The sequence below is a fragment of the Patiria miniata genome, unplaced genomic scaffold (assembly GCF_015706575.1).
Source record: "Patiria miniata isolate m_02_andy unplaced genomic scaffold, ASM1570657v1 HiC_scaffold_1, whole genome shotgun sequence".
Classification (NCBI taxonomy): domain Eukaryota; kingdom Metazoa; phylum Echinodermata; class Asteroidea; order Valvatida; family Asterinidae; genus Patiria; species Patiria miniata.
Window position 1 is genome coordinate 8,702,939 of NW_024037047.1, and position 7,600 is coordinate 8,710,538.

The window sequence follows — 7,600 nt, forward strand, 5'->3', positions numbered from 1 at the left end:
ATCGGTTGTGCTGCACCTTTGAGAAGTACAAAAAATAAGACGATATCATTAATACTAGACACTTTGAATATACCAGTAGCAGCCATGTTGAAGGTGTTTGTTTGTTATTTGACTTCTTTCACAACGCAAAAAAAGGTCTACTATAGGGGGGAAAAAAGCACAACATTTCCAAGATGGCTGCCACATCACTTCAAAGTAGTCAAGTTCATCATATTTGTCATGAATTCCTTGCTGTTTTTTTTCCCCAAACATATGCAGTGAGTTGGAGATTGGATGTCATTCAATTGACTTACAAATTCCGTGGGACTTTGTTTCCTTCACGAAGAATACCTCGTATAGTTTGAAATACAATAACATTGTTTTATTAGACATATGTAAATTAGTTCTTTAATTATGCAGTTAATGGAGAAGTGCATATTCATGAGTGCATATATTATATCTGTATTTTTAGATACAAGACAGAATGTTGCGGGGATAATTCAAGTGTATGGGTGTTAAGGTTGATTAATTTTTTTATATTGTAAAGTTGTGGATTGAATTCTTGAATGAACTGAACTGATTGACAAGGGATAGTCTTGGCCCAAGACTGGAGTTGGATTCGATTCCGGCTAATGCAGCTGGTCCCAATGATGAGAGGGCATTATTAACAAGAAAAATCCAGCCTTGGCACAAGACTAGACTAGGGGAAGAAAGGAATTCTAGTGAGCCTCGCCCAGTTTCAAGGGTCGCACACGCATGAATACCAAAGTAAAAAGAGTGATTAATTTCAGATGTTTGTTTCTAAAACTTATTGAAAAAAAAAAAATAAACGAAATTTAAAAAATCCCAGATTTGACTTTTTTGCAAAGAGGTATATTTAAACAATCAAAATGTTGATTTTTGTAACATTGGGTACTGTACATAATATTTTGTAAAATATTAAAAACAAAAACAAAAAAAAACACCAAAATGTTTATATAACCTTGTACAGAATAATGGTTTTGATGTTGTTTACATTGTATTTCTCCTCTACTTTGGTAATTGGCTGACTTTAAGGCAATTTAAAGTTACATAATTTAAAGAGAGTTTGTAAGGGGAACAATTATACTTTTTAAAATACATAACATTTTCATTTGCTGTTTTTTTTCTCCAGAAATGGATGACTTGGGGGTTAGTATTTTATAGCAAATATTGTTGCACTGACGTGTTTACAGTTTTGTGTTCATACATGCTGGAAAAACTATGACTAAAATGCTGTTCTTGTGGACTGGTTCCCTGACCCTACTTCAGGACGAAACAGAGCAATTTATAGACGTTGGGAAATTGTCAGGTCAGGGAACCAGACTATAGGCTTGTACCCATACACAGGTGTGTAATTGATTGCCAAAAAAAAAAGGGTACTAACTAAAGTTGGTAAAATGGGGGCAGTTTTTGAAAAAAAAAGTCAGATTTTTTTCCAACGATGGTCCACCGACCATCACTGGATATTGATACAAAAATACCAATTATGTTGAAAATGACAGCACACCGGATGCCATGATTTCACAGGATGCTTGAGACTGTTGTTCACTTGCAGTCCAATAAGGTATTTCATAATAATTTGGTAGTTTTGGTTTTTTTTTATTTTTGCAAATGTTGTATGTTACCTTTAAGGCCAGTGTAGTGAGGAATGTGGACTCTATGAAATACAGACCCATTGGTTGTATTGGGCATGCCTAAATGAAGATAGTTATAGGACAGTGACAGGCCACATGTGAGGAGTCCATATAAGGTCAAGAGACTACATTTTATAGGAGTCCAAATTGCATAGGACATTGCAATATTTGCACTGTGAATTTGTGAATATTGACATTTCAACACACCCCCCCCCCCCATTTTTTTTTTTTGCCGTGAACATATTTGTGACGTCATATTTACTCTGCATTGGGCATTTGTGTAAAGTTTTGTCTGTTTGCTCCAAATGTATCGTATCCACTAAGTTGAAACTTGAACAAGTTAGTTGTGATGCAGACTTCTTATGATTTGAGCAATTCTGTTGCTTCAAACGAGGGGAAAAGGCACAAAAAATTTATCCTACGTACCTTTAAGAAAGGTTCAAGAATTTGTTTTGTTTAGTAGACGACTTTTAATTTAATTGCATCCTCAACCATTGTCATATTTTGAAATAACTATTGTACCCTCAGCGCATATGGTATTTAATACTAAATTGACACGATGTAGGGCTGTATTTTTATTAAAAAATAATGCAATTCATGTATTGTCTTTATTGAACCGAATCCGTGCTTAATGTGTTTCATTCCCTGTTTTTCAGTGCTATATACAGATACTGAATGTTTATGAGTGCAATGGTAAGAATAATTTTGCGCGGTGACAGATGGACTGTTCCATTTCACAAGGTGAAGCTGATTGGAATGGAACATTCCATCTGTCAGTGACTTTAATTATTTTGTCTGTTGCACAAATATGAAACATTTGTTGTTTGATTTAATAGACAACACCTGAATAAATCCTCGTCATCTGATATGTGATTGTACAATGGAAGTTGTATCAACTGCGGAATGGAATTTCCATTTTTGTTTTAACTCGTCTAACTTGCAAGGCAATTTGGGATTGGTTTGGGGTTCAAAGGTCAAAGTTTAAGGTCACCGTAGTGAGTTAAAAGGTTAATGGTTTCTGGATAACTTGAGTTACAATTGAGATTTTGGTGGAAGAAGGATTTTGAACGAGTTAAATTTGATAAAACGCTCCGATGAAAAGCGCTACACAATGCAATTTGTTTTGGGGATTGTTAAAAAAACTGTATTCAACATTATTGGATCTTCAAAGGGTTCAAATTTCCCAGCCATTTCGATTTGGTTTATTATCGATCTTACATTTTTAATGAAATTTGGCAAAAAAGCTTATCTTCAAACAATGCATGCTTTGGCAGTAAGAGCAACATGTTGCGGCATTGAATTGAAATTTTGTGTATTTGTTAAACGTGATGGATAACACAGAATGGAGAGGAATTGTCAAATAATATGAAGACTACAATCGAAACAATGTTCTGCACTGTCACGGAAAAAAAACAACACCTGCTGAAATTAATCAACAGTAATTTTCTTTCAAATGAGGGCGCGCTACACAAAGAGTGGTCAACACTGTCAAGAATTTTTGTCAACACGTGATAAACCTGCCTAACTTAAGTCAACTTTTGTGTAGAATTACAAACACGACGCACTCGGTTTCCAGACGATTACTTAAGAAATAAACTAAAAATAAAATTAACATATCCAGAAAATGTTCCGTGCGAAAAAAAAATACACGGCGAATTAGGAGTCAACTTTCAATATTGAAAAAAAAAAAACCACACACACACACTCGGTTTTCAGAACCGATATCTCAAGAAATGTATGTTGCATTGAATTGAAAATTCGTACAATAATTACTTATGACAGAAAACCAAAGACAGTTGAAATTGGAAAGGAATCGTAAAATAATACTACCAAAAAAATATACAGCGAAAACAACTTACTGTTTAAAACACGGAGAAAAACAACTTACTGTTTTAAACACGGAGAAAAACCTACCGTATAAAGCAATCCTTAATTTTCTTTCAAAGGAGGGCGCGCTACACAAATAGTGGTCATCACCTAAAACGAATTTTGTCAAAGAATAGCTACCTAAAACCGAAACACATTTCCCATTTCCTAAGCAAAAAGAAAAACGGATTTACGAAACCCATTTCCCATTTCCTTAAACAAAAAGAAAAACGGATAACGAAACTCAATTCCTATTTCCTTAAACAAAAAGAAAAACGGATAACGAAACCATTTCCCATTTCCTAAGCAAAAAGAAAAACGGATAACGATACCCATTTCCCATTTCCGAAGCTCAAAGAAAAACGAATAACGATACCCATTTCCCATTTCCAAAGCTAAAAGAAAAACGAATAACGATACCCATTTCCCATTTCCGAAGCTAAAAGGAAAACGGATAACAGATATCGATTCTCCCATTTCCCATTTCCATACGCAATAGGATAACGGATATCGATTCTCCCATTTCCATTTCCATTCGCAAATAGGATAACGGAATTCGAATCCCAAATCCCAAATCCTATCGAGAACAAAATGAGGAATTCGCAGTGCATGATGGGAAATTCGGAACTTTTTCGCAACTTCGTCCCCTGGGCTTACTTTATTTGTCAATTCTTTTCATATTGTTAAGTACCTGTGAATGCGTACTGCTCAACACCACGCAAACGAGGTTGCACTTGACACCGTTAATTGTGAAGAGCGCCACCTAAGTTTGACAAAGTGCTTTTGTTAACAATTGCCAATCTCACGTGGTTCGATGCATATTCGTAATAATTGGCGCCGGGCAAAATGGTGGAGGACTTTCGACAAATTCAACGTCACAACAGTCCAAGTAAGTTTGCCAATAATGGCCTGAAAATGTAACCATTTGGCCTTCGGAAGTTAGGTGGGAGTGACTGAACTACTGTAGATACTTCAGAAGTTGACGAACTGTTGAAAACACGACTGGAACCTGAGTTTTTAGAGAAGGAATTCCTTCAGTTATCTTTTTCTTTTCTCCATTTTCCCGAGAATCTGGTGAGATGGGCGTGGTTATGAATATGAAGGTGGAAAGAATGTTGCAACCTGACTTGTTTCTTCATATAGGCCCCATCATCTCAATAAAGGTCAGTCATTGCAAAAATGTTGAAAAGACATGAATCTGAGAAATATTTCCAATTTTGTTAGGGAAATATACTTAGAAAATTGTCTTGACTTAGCCTAATTTGGAAAGAATGTTCTAATTCTACCTCCATGGTTGCAACTAGCCCCATAAATGTGGCCTATGTACTGGACTGCCTCCGTAAACATAGGCCACACATCCACATGTACAAAAATCGTGTCGACTTTGCCAAATTTTGATTTTCACATTTAGGCTTAGTTTGTAGGGTTTTTTTGCTTTAGAAGCATACTCACCCTCTTTATAGGCTAGTCAGAAAGTGCTGCCTTTTTCAGATGTCTAATTTTTGTGAAATTTCATGTTGAAATTTTGATACGCAAACGTGTAAAAATGAATCTGGAAATTTCACGAAAAATAAACATCTGAAAAAGGCAGCACTTTCTGATTAGCCTATAAAGAGGGTGAGTACGCTTCTAAAGCAAAAAAACCCTACAAACTAAGCCTAAATGTGAAAATCAAAATTTGGCAAAGTCGACACGATTTTTGTACATGTGGATGTGTGGCCTATGTTTACGGAGTCAGTCCAGTAAATAGGCCACATTTATGGGGCAAGGTTGCAACCTGATGTAGCCCAATAAATAAATGTGGCCAATTCAATGGACTACCTCCGTAAATAAAGGCCACACTTGGAACATGTACCCAAATATGTAAAACTTGAAAAAAATTCCGTACTGGGCCACAACTTTTCTTCAATAAATTTTCATGCGCCAAAAGTTGTATCCTTTATGGTTATTCCCTCCACTTTCCCTCCTCTACTCTCACCCTCTCCTTTCCTTATTCCTATTTATTAATCAGTCACTTACTTCATCGAGATTCGAACCTCAGACTCTTGTTTGAAACACGAGACTCTTAAACGCTAGGCCGCGCACGATCGCTGTTGCAATAATCAATCTTTGGACGTATTTGAAGTAGCCATTGAAATAAACTAAATATTCATGAGAAAATAAATATTCATAATGACGTATTGCACTCTCATTGGCCGGCTCATGCGACGTCATGGTTGTCGATGTCATGCGATGTCATGCGTACCGCTGTCTGTCAGCCACTTCAATCAGTTTTGACCGGCTGCTTCAACTTAGTTCTGCACGACGTGTGCATCCAAAATGGGCTCTAAAAACACATTTTGCCTAATTTTTTTTCGCATTAACACAGCTTCCTGGATTCCTCTTAGGTGAAATCCGAAGGTGAGGTGAAAATTGATGTGTTTAGCGGCAGGTAAATTTGTGTCCCAGTATGGAATTTTTCCCTAAAACTTTGTCAAATTTGGATTTTCACATTTTAGGCTTTATTTGTAGTTTATTTACACTTCAGAAGCATAATCACCCTTTTTAAAGCGATAGAAAATGTATCCCCCCTTTTTCAGACATCAACTTTTCGTGTAATTTCGTGTTGGAATTTAGATATGCAAACGTGTCCAAACAAACATGGAAATTCCATGAAATATAGATGACTGAAAAAGGGGGGATGAATTGAATCTGGTATTTTATAAATTACAGCATTTTATAATTTGACCAAAGGCAATGAAAGTAGGATAGTTCAAATTACGTGAACATCTATTTGTATGCCGAGATTGATCTTTCTTGCAGGCATGCATGAAAATGCACAAGACCCCTGGATTGTGAGTGTTCAGTTTGCAAGTGGAGTTGTTCGTTGGATTGTTCGGAATCATCGGCAAAGGGGGACAAGGTTGCATGTTAAAGTGAGGTGAGGTAACCATTTTTCTTTTCAGCTCAAGGCCACCTGTACTTGTTCCCCCTCCCCCCTCCCCCCAATTTTCGGACTAAGACGTCCCATGTGTTGTTCAGAGTGAGTCAAACAAAGATTCTTGTACTTTTTTATGTGCAAACAAATTTGAATCTTTCCTGATTCTATAAGGCCAAAAAAAAAGACTCCGGTTTCTGGTATGCGCGCGCGTCGCCGTAGCCATGCACGTCAGCAAAATGAAATTTTTTTTTTCAATGAAAGATGATGTCTCAAAACGCCAAACTCACTGGTTTGACTGGAATCTTGCTGCTGCACAATTTTAACGTGTTTTTGGATGGGGTTATGTTCGAGAATAAGCTTTATGTGGCCTCTCTGGACTCCCATATATTTGCACTAAGTTTAGTCGGGCACCATTTGCAGTCATCAGCCGACATTTGAGGCCAAAAAAATCAGGTAAAAAAACAAAAAAGCCGCGTCGCCGCACCACTTTTTGGGCAAGCTCCATACCAGAAACTGGAGACTTTTTTTTATGGCCTAAGTTGTAGCAACTGCTGTACATGTGAACCAATTTGAGCGAGGATTTAATCAATTTAAAAAAAGTAACACAAATGCTCTCATAAACAAGTCAGGTGTGTTTACAAACACAAATGCCCCGCAACCGTGACTGTTCCCATGACATAACACCACTCTTTTAACATCAACTTACATGTACCTTGGTCACATGGAATGTTTATTGACAGCATTAGTGTTTTCTGTAGGTTTTATATGAATCAATCTCAGAATAAATACAAGATTTCTATTGTTTTAGCCAATGTGACCTTGACCCTTGACATTTCAACCCCCAATGCAATAGGCTTTTTCATATTACAGGTGTACCAAGATTTTGGCCGTTTTGGGTAAAAAATGAAATGTTTGTTTTCTGCCTGGATCTTGACTTTAGTGAGCTAAATTCTCTTGGGGATTTATTTCTGGCATCTACCCACCTTGTGTGAACATGTGACATAGTTTCGTGAAGTTGGATTTTTTGGCCAAAAGTTAGTATTTTTGATGACCGCGGATATGGAAAACTTTTCAGATTTTGGCCTTTTTGGGTAAAAAAATGAAATGTTTGTTTTCTGCCTGGATCCTGACTGTAGTGAGCTGAAATTTCTTGGGGATTTATTTCTGGCATCTACTCACC

The 7,600-nt window shown here is 36.8% G+C and overlaps 1 long non-coding RNA gene across 1 annotated transcript; it reads left to right on the top strand.

The window, feature by feature from the left end:
• The first annotated feature begins 4,270 nt into the window (after positions 1-4,270).
• LOC119721993 lies at positions 4,271-6,419 on the top strand. The gene is made up of 3 exons (XR_005270361.1): positions 4,271-4,389; positions 4,569-4,663; positions 6,303-6,419. It is a non-coding gene; the product is annotated as an uncharacterized LOC119721993 (long non-coding RNA).
• The last annotated feature ends 1,181 nt before the right edge of the window (positions 6,420-7,600 follow it).